This window comes from Sciurus vulgaris (assembly GCF_902686455.1).
Source record: "Sciurus vulgaris genome assembly, chromosome: 8".
In the NCBI taxonomy this organism is placed as follows: Eukaryota; Metazoa; Chordata; class Mammalia; order Rodentia; family Sciuridae; genus Sciurus; species Sciurus vulgaris.
This window is the reverse complement of record NC_136468.1, coordinates 102524467-102539182: the sequence shown is the minus strand read 5'-3', so window position 1 is coordinate 102539182 and position 14716 is coordinate 102524467. Positions and strand designations below refer to the sequence as shown.

The following is a 14716-nucleotide window of genomic DNA, read 5'->3' as shown; positions in this document are numbered from 1 at the left end:
CACTGGATTAGACAAAGGAAAAAGAAGGGAAGGGAGGTGGGAGGGGAATAGGAAGGACACTAGAATTAATTGGACATAACTTTCCTAGCCTTGTATTTGAATACACGACCAGGGTAACTCTGCATCATGTACAACTATAAAAGTGGGATCCTAAATAGAACAAGTTATACTCTATGTATATATAATTTGCCAACTGTTATGTATAACTAAAAAGAACAACAACAAGGAAAAAACCAGTTAGGAGCAAGAAAGAGTTTTCCCCTAAGCGTTTCAGAGGGAGCACGGCCCCTTAATTTTGGACTTCTGGTCTCCACAAATATAAGACAATACATTTTTGCTATTTAAGTCACTCAGTTTGTGATTCTTTGTTAGGGCAGCCCTAGGAAACTAATGAGAGCATCTTCAACTCTCCTACTTCCTTGTTGCAAAAAAAAAAAAAAAAAAAAAAATCTGTTTTAAAAGCTTAATTATTCTGAAGACTTACTATATTAAAATTTCCTAAGACATTTGCATTTGAAAAGAGAACTGGAGAGAGGAGGCTATAAGTGAATCTATAATGGTGGAATTTCAGACATCAAGGAGGGGCAGCCTCAGAGCCCTGTAAGTCTGTAAGTGCCTGTTTATCATTACAACAGAAGTTTCAATACTGAGTTTCTGGGTGAGTTTCTTACAGATGTCTTAGTAGCCACTGTTGAAAAGGCGATGGGTGAAAAGAGAAAAGGCTTAGGCTGGATTCTGAAAGTTCTCTCCAACTTCAACTGGAGCAACCCCTTTTTTATATTTTAGGATTTTTACAGAAGGGTTCACTTGAAAAAGAGTTTTGAAGTTAATACAGATTGAGAGTCACTGCATTATGGCATCATTTAACTCATATTAAGGCAAAATGTGTGTTTTTTCTGTTTTCCCACACCACTTCTGACAAATGTGCCCACTTAAAATTATGTTTACCACTAATGCAGAGAGTTGTCCACTTCCACCCAAATGGTAAGGTGAGGAAATTACACAGGGGACACAGCATTATTCCTGCTTTTTAAAATTTATTCTGTTGGGCATAGAGGAAAGATTAGCTGCTTTTTCTTTGTTCTAGTCTCTTTAGAACTGAAAAACCAAGATCCTTATGACTCAAAAATGTGCTGGAAGAATGAAGTAAAAGTCAAAATATCTAGTTGATTCTACTTGTTGATGTATTGGCTGTCCTTTATTTATTTATTTATTTTTGCCATGGATGAACAAAGAAGGCGATAGGATGTATTATTTGCATTCCTGTGACTGAGGCCGAAGCAGTCCTGAATACAAAAAAAAAAATAAATAAATAAAAAAGACCAATGCTGCAGAGATGCATAAGAGAAGGAATATCTTGTAGCTCTCTGCAACTTGAAAAGTAAAATAGTTCTTACATACCTGTGTCTTTTTATACTCTCACAGATATGATACCATGTATGTGGCCTGGTATTCCTGACTCTAACCCACTGATGAGCTCAGCGCTCACAGTCTAAGGTCAGAGGATCTTGCCAGGTCTAAGACCAGTTAGCTAGAGGAAGCTGGGGCTACCCTGGTTTCTGAGACTTCTGCTCTCCATGATCAATGTGTGTTGTTGTTGTTGTTGTTTTCTTTTAAAGAGTGGTGAGGTAGAGAGAAGGCTTAAAACAAATGACTATCAAGTGACTTCAGCCTTACTTTATTTCTACTACTTTTACCATAAAAGCTTAAGTCAGTATCTGCTTTTGTCATGTCTTTGTGATAAGCAACAAGTCCAAGGAAACAAATAGTGAATACCACGGGGAATTCTCTTTAAAAATTCTCCAGTTAAGCATTTGAATCTCAAAATGCTCTTCAAATCATAATAGCTAATCATTCATCCACCCACTCTCTTCTTTCAGTCAAGACTCCCAGAGACTCCACAGGAGCATCTTGAGCTCACAGGCACTTCTGGATGGGGAAGTGGGTAATAGACTCTGCTTACCCCAGATTCTAGAGTGTAACAGGGGTTTGCTTTTCTTCCCTCTCCAACCTCCCCGCCAGATCTCCTTTTTTAAAGGTCCACTGACAGGGAGCAGATGAATATGGACTGGTTGGCTGAAGAAAGAGGGAAGTTTTTTTTGCAGTATGGGCCTCTGAAAATGAATCAAGGAAAAGCAACACGTTCGAATGCCGGCTCTAAGCCCGGGATCTTTGTTTTTGTGTCCTTTATAAAGTGGCCCAAGGGGACAGCCGGCTGTGTGGTGGGAGTTCCTACTTTCCAGATTTGGCCCCAAGGGCAGATGAGTCCAGCAGAGAGGAAAATCCTGGACTTCTAAAAGCATCATCCCGCGAGAGAGGGAGTTTTAAGGTTTGCCTGGGGAAATGTTAAAATAGGAGCGAGGGGAGCTGAGGTGTGTGTTGAGGGGAGGGAGGCAGTGCTCTGAGAGTCCTTGAAAGAAGCGAGTTCAACCCCAGAGCGAGAAAAAGGGAAGAGCAGAGGCTGAGTGAGAGGAGATGGGCGCAGGAAGGACGCGGCCCGGGAGCCTTGGCAAGCAGTTGGGGGGCGTCTGGGCGGTGCAGCTGCGGCTGGCCAAGAGGGAGCCCGTGACATCACGCCCCGGCCCCCTTCCCCTCGTCGGGTGGGTGGGGCCTCGGCGCGCCGAGCGGGCGCGGGGTCAAGGAGGGGGAAGAGGAGGAGCAGGCATGAATGTGTCTGTGTGAGGACCGGGGAGGGGCGGAGGAGGCGGAGGGCGGGGAGGGAGCGCGCGCGTGGCTCCGGGCGCCTGGGCTCCCCCCGACCAGCCGCCGACCCCAGCCCGCGAAGCGCGGCCTCCTCGCTGCCGCAGCACGCTTCGCTGCTGGGACCCGCTCCTGGAGCGGGGACCCGCCGGGCGGGGGAAGCGCGGGCCCCCGGCGCGGCCTGGAAGGAGCGAGAAAGCAAAAGTAAGGCGAGCAGCACTCCAAGTTTTCCCAACTTCGCCCCCTGCGGCGGCAGGCGTCCTGCTGCTCGGCGCGTCCCTACCGAGCTCAAGAGTGGCAGAAAGAAAAGGGACGGGGCGGGGGCGGGGGCGGAGGAAGAGGGAGCGCGAGGAAGAGTGGAGAGTCCGGCAACATCTGTTAAAACTTGGGGGAGGAGGAATGCGGGGAGGAGGAGGAAGAGGAGGAGAGGAGGAAAGGAGGGAGCGCGCGGGAGGGAAGCGCGGAGCCGAGGGACAACTTTTCCACCCTGTGAGTAGCGCTGGCAGTTCCGTGTCGGGGCGGGGGGCTCCTCCACCCCGCGCGGGGTTCCAGGCCGGGATGGGACCTTTTTCCAGAAAGTGGATTGGACGCCAGGAGGGGCAGACGGTGGGGGGTTTCTTTCTTTCTCTTTCCCCTCCCTCCCGCGGTTGAACCAAATCAGAACTGTCACTCAGGGCCTGTGAGTCAGAAGGGATCGGATTACACGATCCCTGAAACTGATGCCGGAGCTGCACGAGCGGGAGGGAGCGGGCAGGGGCAGCGCCACCGGCGCGCTCGCACACTCGCACTCGCGCACACTCGTCGCTCCCACTTGCCCGCGCCGCTCGCCCGCCCTCCCCGAGCGCCCCGCGGCTGCCCGCGTCGCACCATGCCCGCGGCGGGCGCACCCTGCGCGCAGCCTGGCCGCTCGCGGTAACCCGAGCCACCCGCTACTGCGCGGAGCCGGGAGCCGTCTGCTCGCGCCCCGGACGCGGGTCTATGGGAAGTTCGGGGACTTGACAGCCGCCGCCGCCGCAGGTACGTCCCGCCCGAAGTTCTTTGTTTTGCGGGTCCTGCAGCCCGCTCCTGCGGCCGCGCCCCCGCCTGCGAGTCCAGAGGTGGTCTTCAACAGGGAAACGAATAATATGAAAATGGCTGTCAAAAGGCGCCCAGATTTAGAGAGCCACCCGTAAGGCGTCGGAACAAGTCTTTCATTCGCTCCCTCCTTCTTGAAGGTCCCTTTCCAAGTGTCTGATCCCTCGGCGGTCCAGGGAAGGACTGCAGAATTTAACATCCCAGAGGGGGGACGAAGTTTGCAGCAGCGGCGACTGCACCCCTCTTCTTCACTCTCTCCCAAAGGGTTAAAAAGAACTACGTTAGACCCCAAAGATCCAAGCTCCTTCCTTTGCTCTGTTGCGCTCCCGGGCTCCGGCGCCGGGCGCGCACCGCCATCCGGATGGGCGGAAGGAGGCGGGCGGCGAGGTGGGTACGCGCGGGGACCGCAGCTGCCGGGGCTTTCTTCAGCTAGAGCTCCACTTCGGAGGGTGGGGGTGTGGTGTGAGCGGATGGAGAGAGGCGCGCCTCCGTCGGTAGAGGAAAAGTGAAAGTTGTACCATCTGTGTATGATTTGGGATTCTCTTTTATTTCTTTTCCTTTCCAGGGCCAGTACGCTCAAAAAAGAAAAAGTAGCCGTGGCCCTTGCAGTAATCATTTAAGAGGCCGCATTTACACAGAGCAGAGTTGGGTATGAATCACTCTGCAGGGGACAGTTACTTTCTGGAGTTGCAGCGGGATAATGGGCGGGAGGAGGTGGAGAGGGAGTAAATATTGACCCCAAAGTTGGAGAGTTTGTGAAGTGACTTTTAAGCAGAATGCCAGATGCGGACGCTCCACTGCTCACCCGGCTTTTTATCATTTTCTGAAATTTGTGCTCGTGTCCACGAGTGCACCTTTTTCAGAAGGATGCCATCTCCTCAGAGGTGCAGGACCGCAGGCTTCCCGTGCTCACTGTGTGGAAAGGATGATTAAGGAGGTTTCCTCCGACGCTGTTTCTCCTGCCCCCCAACTTCTCATCTCCCTAGTGTAGACCGCCGGAAAGATTCTGGCCTTGGGTACAGTGCTCATGGCCCTCTGCCAGTTTATATGTACATATATTTATGTAAAACATTTTCTCCCAGCTCTTTGCCAGCTGTTCCACATTTTCCAGCTGCCACTTCAGTTTGAAATGATGGACTGTCCGCGTCTCCAAGTAAAAGAACCCTTTAGTCAGAGGTATGGAGGGCCGGCCGCCGTGCAAATACATGGGCAGTGCCATTAGCCAGGCTGGTATTATTAGTTCTAAAAAACACCTCCAGCTCTCTTGTCCCTCTCTTCCCTCTTCTCCCGGATTGGTCTTTGCAGAACACAATATATACACTAAACTGAAAATTCAAGTAATTAGGCCTTACATTCCTAAGTGTGATTTTGTACAGCATTTGGATGAGGCCATTTTTTTCTTTTTGATCCCTGAAATATGTGTCTGATGGAAATAAATTAACTTTTAAAAAAGAGTTGCGACTTGAGTGCATTGGGCATGGCTGGTGGGGGGCCTAATGACCTCATTTCAGCCTATTTAAGACAGGAACTGTTCATCCTCCCCATGTCACACTTTTTGTGTTGTTTGATGTCTTCGCATGTTATAGACTGAAATCTTCCGGAATTGGCCTAAAGTATTAATTTTGAGTATTTATGTAATTGCTCTGTAATTTGAATAGGTGCCTTATTGATTGATTCCTGTAATTATTTCATTTAGGTTTTAAATTAAAAATTAATAATAGTCTGACAGTTTCTTAATTACATGTGTCAAGATTATTTTGAAGGAGGAAAATGCTATGTATTAAAATAGTGAAATAACCTCAAAATCTTTTCATTTTTCTAAAGCAGAACAGTATTTCAGTGGAGGGAATTTATTAAAGCAGTGGTGATTGGTTCTAACAATGTAAACTGTGCAAAGTATCTAAAGAATTTGTTTACATTAGGAAATATTGGTCTTAACAACCTGGTACACAAACACTTTGGCCAGTTAGATTATAGTCAAACCTAACACAAACATGAAATAACATTTAAATTAGTTGGAATAGCATATTTATACAGAGCAGAGAGTTTATTTTACACTAAAAGCTATTTAATTAGAAACTCTCTGCCTAAGGGGAGATCCTTTCAGGAATATAATTCTTAAAGTCAGCCTAGGGAAGCTTTGGTTTAAGATGCGTGAATGAGTTCAATGGGAGAGGTGTCTAGTGAAATTTCACACAAGCAGAAACACTTTAAAAGGTATAGATTGCATTATTGCTAATAGACCAATAGGTTTAGCCCAGATGCCTATCAATTCCCCGTGCTTTTAAGATGCTTGTATTCCTTGATTGAACCCTGATATATACACATTTTTATTGTATATCTAATTTGCAAAGGACAGAAATGAGAAAATTCAGCACTGATGAAAAATGGCTCTGTTGAGTTATTTCATTACTTATTTAATGAAAGAATCGTTAATTTATCAACTTGATGCCCAAGCCTAAAAGTTGGACTTTTCCTTTGTTTCTTAGCCAGTGAAGTTTCCTTAATTACCTGCATGCTGTAAGGGTTTCAGACTTCCTCTGAGCTTAGCCATTTAGAGGTCCTTCCTTCTATGTAAGGTATCCTGCTTACTGAGACACCTCCCCCCCGCCCCTTTTGAGGGTAGAGTTTGGGAGCTTATGAAAGGAAACAATTTAATGATCATTGTTGCATGCACTCACTTATATAGAGATAGTAATGTACTCAGAATAACCAGTCTTGGAGAAATGAATCACTGAGTCATGAAATACTCAAGAAAACCTTAGTAATGGAATGTTAATGCTTTTAGACTATAGTAGATTATCTTAAAAGTCAGACTTTTCTTCTTTATGCAATTGTTGTAAATCCCCAGCTAAAGAATTCTTTGAAGGAGGTTTAAGTTCTGCTGGCATTCATATTCTAAGGTCTGTCTGATTTGTTTTGGAAGATTCAAGAAATTTTCTGCCAACTTATATCAGGAGAGGCAATTAAAATGCTGAAATGACTACAGAGGCAACAAATACATATATATTTGTTAAACAAAAGATTCCACTGTAATGATGATTTCAGGTTGTCTTCTCATTAAAGTCTGGGAGAAGCTGCTTCCTTTCACTTCATGATGTCATTTTTCTAGATGAAAATTGATCCGTTCTAGTTTCAAAGCAAATAAAGGGAGACAGAATAAACAACAACAGGGCAGGGGTACTGCTGCAAACTTTCTCAAGTACTTTCAGTGTATTTTTCATCTTTACTTTTATTTGATGGGCCTGTGAAATAGAGCTGTAGACTGGCGAAGACTTTAAATGAAATTTCACACTTTGATGATTTTTTTTAAACTTTGATATATTGACAGCAAAAGGAGCTGCAAAGCTTTTATATAACTTGAGCAGTAACGCCAAGCAGCAGTCAAACGTCTCCATGCATTTGTGTTTAACTGCAGAAGAAAAACATGTCCATGGGCAGTAGAGGTTCTTATCAACCCCCTAATCCCAGATCCCAGCAAACCTTGAGGGCATGCCTCAGATCTTGTTGAAATCACTGTGGACTCTCACAGTTTGCAGATTAAATATGCTATGTGTTCCTGGCTCCAACAACAGTTTTATGAGCTCACTAAGCTTCCTGTTTTAAGATCCTTTTCTTAAGTTTTTAGAACCTGCTAAAGGCAATGCTGTCTGGAATAAGTGGTACTTGTTAATTTAGAGACACTTTTGATATTTCGTTCTCTCTTTCAGAATTGCCCAAATTATTATTTTTAAATCAAAAGGCTAATTAAGCTGGGAAGAGGGAGGAGAACTGTTGGGAAGAAATTGGATGTTGAGTGTGTTTGTAAGTGCATTTGATTGCAAACTTTACACTGGTGTCTCCGTTGTTTTATGATACTTTTCCTTTGCCTGGCCCTGAAAATTAGACTTTTTCCATTTATAATTCTAAATGCACTATATTTTAGTGCCAAAATTGTTAGCTAACTCATTACCTCTGTGTGTGTGGTGTGTGTGTGTGTGGTGTGTGTGTGTGTGTATGTGTGTGCTTAATGTAAAAGTGTTTTTTTGTTCTGGGTGTGTATATTTCAACCCGACAAAATGTCTCAGAAAATCTATGGCTTTCTAAAGAAGCTGAATGAAAAAGCCATTACATAGTTAATAAGGTGGCACTGGAACATTTCAGCCCCCTCCTGAAAGGCAATATTGTGTTGAGTTCCACGTCTGCGTCTGTGGTATCTATAGCTGTATCCTCGTATGTGGTGCTCTTGTGTTTTGCGTAAGAGTCATAATTAAAAAAGAAAATACTTACATCATTGTCCAGCAACATGTCATATCATTCCCAAGAGAACCCGAGCCAATTTTGTGCTTAAAGGTTATTCAATGAATGAAATCTTGAAAGCCCATTTGTCAAAGTACTGCATGGTTTCTGTTAGTTTTCAAGCCCCAAATTCATTGTCTGCCCCGGCCCAGCCATTAGTCATCAGTGTATTAGTGCTGCCTTCAGGCCATGCTGCCCAGCACTTCTTCACACCATTATAAGCTTTGAAAGTGTAACTCTGTCGACTTGTAGAAGTACTGCTCTGATTTCCGCTTGCTGGGTTTGAGGTAAGTCCCCTCCCTACCTTCTAGCTGACTGTAATCCTTGCTTTCTTTTAAAGCTCCTTTCCAGAGATTTAGGGGAAAACTTTCTTAAGGGCCATGTTGGCATCACACTGTGGTTTTGTTGTGGCATGCACTGTACATATAAATCGTACCTGCAGTAAATTGGATTGATTGCTGGCCTGAAACAGCTAGAGGGGCTTTTCTTTCTTTACTTCTTTTTGGAGGAAAGGGGGTCATGAGTGTGTGTGTGTGTGTGTGTGGTGTGTGTGTTGTGGTTTGGGGAGGGGGTGGCAAAGGAGTAACACACAAGCATTTGATTGTGTACTTATGGAATTTTTATACCACAGAATTAAATTAATTCAATAATGGGAGATAAGTGTATTTTCAAAAAGTGTCTATTGAAATAACTTCAGAATGCTGCATGACATTTATGTTTGCTTATTTCCAGATGGAAATTTTTAGGTTTTGCTGCTTTGACTTTCTTTTTTCTTTTTGAAGATTACATAAAATGCCTAACAGACTCCAGAGTGCTTTACATTACAAACTATCGAGTTTTTACAAAAAGGAATGAAAACTCACCATTTAGATGAAAGATAAGTTTCAAATTGCAGTAATGAAGGAATGAGGCAGTTAAGCCCTGTTATTGATTTCATTTTGTGATATATTTAAAAAGAATAATTCATTCTGAAGAAAGTTATCAGTGTGTAGAGAAAATCTCATCCAGGAACTTAAGAATGAAGCCTTAGTGACTCACATCTATGGAAACCTGGAATAGAGTGACCAGATTGTGTGGACCAGGCCACACCACTTGAGGACAATGTCTGTTGTTTGAACTGTGGATGTTAAAATGAAATCCATACCAGAGAGTCTCATTGGAGGGTGTGGTACTTTGGTGTGGGTTAGATTGGCAGTTCTTTGCCTGCAAAGGGTCAGAAATAAGACAGCTGGAGAATGCTGTGTGTGAATAAGCAAAGTTTACAGGATAAGTGAACAGTGGATAGTTTTTACAAAATAAAGCCTTAATTTAAAATAACTCCTAAATGTTGAAAAAGCGGCTTTGAAAATTATGGTCAAGATTGAAGAATCAAACGTTTATAAAAATTAGGAGAATAAGGTGTGGTGAATAGTCCTTCACAAAAACTATGTTAAGTTTCCTTGGATTATCTGTAGGTGATTTTTTAAAACCCAGAAGATTTTGGTCTAATATTTATGAGGGTTTAAAGATCAGGTACTATTCATAGAACATGCAGTCCTACCCCCTTAAACTTTATTGTAAAGACATACATGATTCCGGGAATTCAAAGTTAGATAAATTCTGTATGAATATCAAAACATTGCGTTTTCTTTTCAAAATATGTGGAAACTTTAATTCCTTTAAACCTCAGTGAAGCCAGAGAAGGGACCCATTTGGATCAGTCATGATGCTTTTGTGATATATGTGGGTTATGGAGAATGCAGTTTTCATGAGCTTAACTAATCTATAGCTGATACTGACTACAGATCTAGGGTTTCTGAAGATTGTCTGTATACAGCGACCTGCAGAAGTGAGGATGCCAGTTTGTGCCACATTAATGCTCATTCTTTAATGACACCTGCTATGTAGGCTGCTTCCTGCAAAGTGCAGCCAAAGCACAGGGGACTGATGTTTTATAGTTTGCAGAACTCAGGAATGGTAACATATTAAATAGAGATCTTATGCTCTCCTGGAATGTTTTTATAAGTACTTCTGGCATCTGAAAAAGAGTAGCTCATGATTCTTTTCTTTAAGTACACAGGTCAAAGAGTAAACTGACCCCACAAATATGCCATCAATGATTTTAACTGAAATATCACTGATTACTTCATATTGAATGGGCTTTTCAGTGGTTGAAATTAACACATATTTCTTAAAAGTTCAAATGTAGTTAATTTCCAAAAACCAAATTCCCTTAATCCATAGCCAGGCAGTTATTTCCCTTTCTGAGTAATTCCGTTTTGGGATATCTGTCATGAATACTGCTTGTCTGAGATCAGAAGCATCAGAAATGCAGGAAAGAAAGATTGAAAACAAGAGGTAGCATATTTGGGGAACCCTCTGTGCTACTAATGACCACTTGGACAGATAGCAAGCTCTTATTTGCAGTTAAGGTTTTGAGCTTTCCTGACCACGAGGAAAAACAATCCTATATAGAGGAGAAAAAATTGTACATTAAAAATACTATAGTTAAAATTCATGAAGATTTCATTAAGATCTTATGAAGTTGGGCCTCTTTTCCTGCAGAAAAAGGAAGGCAGTGCAGACAGGAAGGGAGAGGAAGCCTTAAAAATCCTGGGAACTGTTGGTGTGTCACAAAGGTTATGCATACCTAATTGATTTTAAGTTCAGAAAGATATTTTGAGCACAAGGAATGGTCAACCACATTACAAACTTAGAAGAGGTTTTCTTCAATGTATGATTTCATGAGAGGCACTGAGCTGTTTTAAATTTCCTACGTTTTGCTCACTGAACCTGAAGACTGTTTCTCACTTCCAAAATTGAGGAAAAAGTTAAAGTCAGTGTTAGCTTGTGTTTCTCTTTTCTGTAAAAATTATCTTCCTAAATGACTTATTTTCTTTAGGATGTGAGTTGTGTAATAGCTATAGGAAGGTATAAATATTTAATAGAAAATTTTCCTAAATGTTGCTCCAAGAGCAGCATCCTGAAGTAGCAGCTGATCTATTAGTTATAAAGTGTGAGAGAAGTGTCACTCTCTGTGAAAGAAGTGACATAGGGGAGGCTGCCTCAGAAATCTCTTCCCAGACTGATTCCTTCTGGAATTTTACCAAAGTAGGGAGGTCATTCAGCTTACCAATATACAGAGAGATGTAAATGAACGTGATTTCTCTGAAGGAAAACCTTATTCCCCTGGAGCAGTGGTTCCCTCACCTATACACAAGCATTTCTCGATTTAGGCCTCATCATGGTGCTGTTAATAGCATTGCTTTGCCTACTGGAATGTTTTCTGTTTTTGATTTTTCATAGCCAGTAGCTATTCTGACCTATCAGAAACTGATAAGGTTATCATTAGGCATTTACCTTGGTTGTTTTGAATCTTTAAATGAATAGGGGGGTGGGGAAACAAAGCCAAGTTCAGGCAACTTAAAAATAAAACCCACTGCATTAGGGAAATAACTGATGTACTTTGTTTCAGGAAGGGAGTGCTTTAGCCGTTTATAACTGCAGCTCCATTTCATTTTAGTTTAGAAAGTCGCCTCATTCAGTTCAAACATCACTTTCAACGATGGCTTTACCACTGAAGCTTTCTTTAAAAAATATTGGGTTTAAACAATGGAGGAATCCTGCTTGGTGGGTTGGAGGCTTCACTATAGACCTTCTAGGGGGAAAAGGCTGATTTTTGCACACATTTCCAGAATTAGGATTTTTCATGCTCTTGACTACTATACCTAAAGCCTCTGTGGTGGTGAAGGTTGATTTGAAACTTCAAGGAGGGCTTCCCTGAGAGACAATGAGGCCAGTGTGTCTGCTTAACCATTCAGCACCTACATCTATTTGTGTCAATTAATGAAGAAAAAGAATTATGGGGGCCAGGTTAATAGTGAATTAGAAATTCTTGTGAGTGAAGCACACATCCATGGTTCCTGAAGAGTTTCAAGTGTTCCCCAGTGTTTTATTATAGTTTCTCTCTCTCTCTCTCTCTTCATCTCCTCTCTCATCTCTCTTCTCTCTCCTCTCTCATCCCTCTCTCTCTCTCTCTCTTCCTCCTCGTCTCCTTCCTCCTCTTCTCTCTTCCCCTCTCCTCTACTCTCCTCTCCTCTCCAAACACACACAGCTGCACTGCAAAGTACTTGCAGGGTTACACCTTCCTAAATTCACCTAGTTAAAAACGTCTGTATGAATGTACCCAGGACCCTCTCCTACGACGTTTGCTGGGCCAACTGTAGAGAGTTTGCAGATGCCCAGGGATATTCCCAAGGAGCAGGGTAACTAATGTGATCCAAATTGATAAGGGCTGCTTCTGTGCGTTGCAGAGGGACTGCCGGGCTCTGCTGGCGCTAGACACCGCCCCCCCCCCCCCCCCCCACACCGTTCTTCCTTGTCCCGCCTTCCTCCCCCCACCCCGCCCTGTCCCCACCCGCAAGTGTTTTTCCCCTTTCCCGCGGCCTGGCTGCCGGACATGCAGTGTTCTCCCGAAAGGCCGCTTCAGGAATGTGGATCAAAGCGGGGCCTGGGAGCACCTCCTCTGCCCCCAGATACCCAGAGCTATTTCTGAGAAATGCACCATGCTCTGTTTGCCGGCGCGCTGGCCGGGGCGCGTCAGGGGCCGGGAGCACTCGGCGTGGACTTCCCCGCGCTGATGTAATGATGATGGATGCGGCGACACCGCGCTCAGACGGTGCTGCGCGGGCCCGGGCGCTCGCTAATGAATTGGCCGCGCCGCCGCAGCGGCGGAGAGGGACAGCCGACGAGGAATTAAGACGCAGGCGCGGGGAAAAGTGGTTAAAGGTGTGAAAAACGTGCATTGCAACTGTCTGAGGTGACCGGACAGGAAGTGAAAGAGCTTTCAAACAAAATAGATCCCAACACACAGCCCGATCAGAATAATTAGCATAATAAATGGGGACTCCTCATTGTAAAGAAGAAAGTTTCGGTTTGAAGCCATCCCTCCTTCCCCCATGCATTACTAAGTGGCGACTCTAAAGCAGACTTCTTGAGGTGTTTGGTGTGAAAGTGTGGTTTAAAATGTGGGTCCTCCTGAAGAATTCTTGAACTTAGGAAATATTGTCCTCCCACCCCCCACTGCTTACTTTCACATGGAAACCTGCGTTACAGCATCACTTGGTCTGTGGCTGCAGGAAGCTTTATGTGCTTTGGAGGTCGTAGGTTTAGATTTATCTTTTAGAAAGAAAGGACCCACCTGCAGGCAGGTTGTTAGTAGAAGAGGGATTAGACTTAAAATAGAATCTGGAATGAATTGCGCCCTTGGTTTTGGCTTCAGGAATTACAAAAGGTTCAGTGATAGTTAAATGGGAAAAGACTGGATTGTTTGTTTTCAGGAGGGTATGTGCATCTTCGGTGTTTTTTTTTTTTTTAAACCTATGAAACTTAGAATTTGAGGAGTCATATCTAGGAGAACAGTTTTTGTTGGTTGCAGGTTTGTGTATTTTTTTTTTAATTTTTTTATTTTTATGTACTCAAGCTGCTGAACTCAAACATCAGCTACAACTCCCCCACCCCCTCTTAGGCACGAAAAGTCAAGGGGCATGCAGCAAATCTTGCATGTAACATTTCAGTGGTGAAAGGGACTGAAGGGAAACCGCTCGGAGTAGCAAGGAAACTGTATCAGGCGGGAAAATGTCTCCTTTCATCCACATCTGAAAAACAGTGGCATGTTTCCTTCAGAGAAAAGTCTTTGAAGTGAGGCACAACTTATTTTTTTTTTTCTTGATACTAATGTTCTAAATAAGTTAAACGTTATTATTTAAGATACTAGGTTTTAAGAGTAGTGCTGTGGAACCCATTATGGGTTAGGATTCCATCAGAACATTTTACTGGTCACTTCTATACCTAATGCTTTAATGAATCAACTCAGGACTGAGTTTCCAAAGCCCTCACTGTCCTATGAAAAGCTACCACCTCAGCTAGAAGCAGCCATCTTTTTCAGCTCATTGAGTTTCCTCCACAGTTTGATAAAGTGTGGGTTACCAAAACGTTAAAACTTTCTCTTGATAAGAGACAGAAACAAAATTGTGTTTTTCTCAGTAAAATAAGCTGATATAATTTATAGGAATATACAAGAAGCAGATGTCTGCTTTGGCAAGTTGCCATTTTTATAGCCCCATTTCAAGCATCAACCACACTTTTAAATAATTAGTTACTAACTAATGAGATCCAAAAATAAGTTGTCAAAATAGAAGAAGGGGGTAGACTCTTGAGTGACCAAGGACCCATTTAAAAAAAAAATCCATTTCAAGCAGGGGTAGGAATTAGTATTCTTTTAGACCATTAATTAGTGTGATTTCAGGCAGCGCCTGGAGCTTTACCTCTTCTCACATGAGCCTCTCTCTGGTGATGAGTATTGGGAGGGTTTTATTGCTTTGTTAAAATGAAGTCCTTTGCCTTGGGGGGAAAGCCAGCAACTCCACAAAAACCAAGTTTGTCAAGGAACTTTGGTGACTTGTCTTCCTACTGTTAATTAGCTTCCTATACCAAGGAGGAGACTTAGTTCTAGAAATTCCATGTCTTAATAGGGTTTTCGGGGCCTCTTGCATGTTTCTATGTGCAGTTTTAACAGTAGACTGTATCCAAATTCAACTAATAAAACCATATATGGGTTTTGGAGGAAACAATTAGAGTATAGTTAAATGCCTGTTTCTCAGTGGTGAAGAATAGAATACTTGGA

The 14716-nt window shown here is 43.3% G+C and overlaps 1 protein-coding gene across 4 annotated transcripts in view; it reads left to right on the top strand.

The window, feature by feature from the left end:
• Positions 1-2686: 2686 nt before the first annotated feature.
• Positions 2687-14716, top strand: part of GLI3 (GLI family zinc finger 3) — a 274948-nt gene continuing 262918 nt past the window's right edge. The window contains exon 1 of one of the 4 annotated variants that reach the window (XM_079149884.1): positions 2687-2904. The gene's annotated coding sequence lies outside the window, so the exon portion shown is untranslated. The other 3 variants (XM_079149883.1, XM_079149885.1, XM_079149882.1) reach the window with 3 other exon arrangements.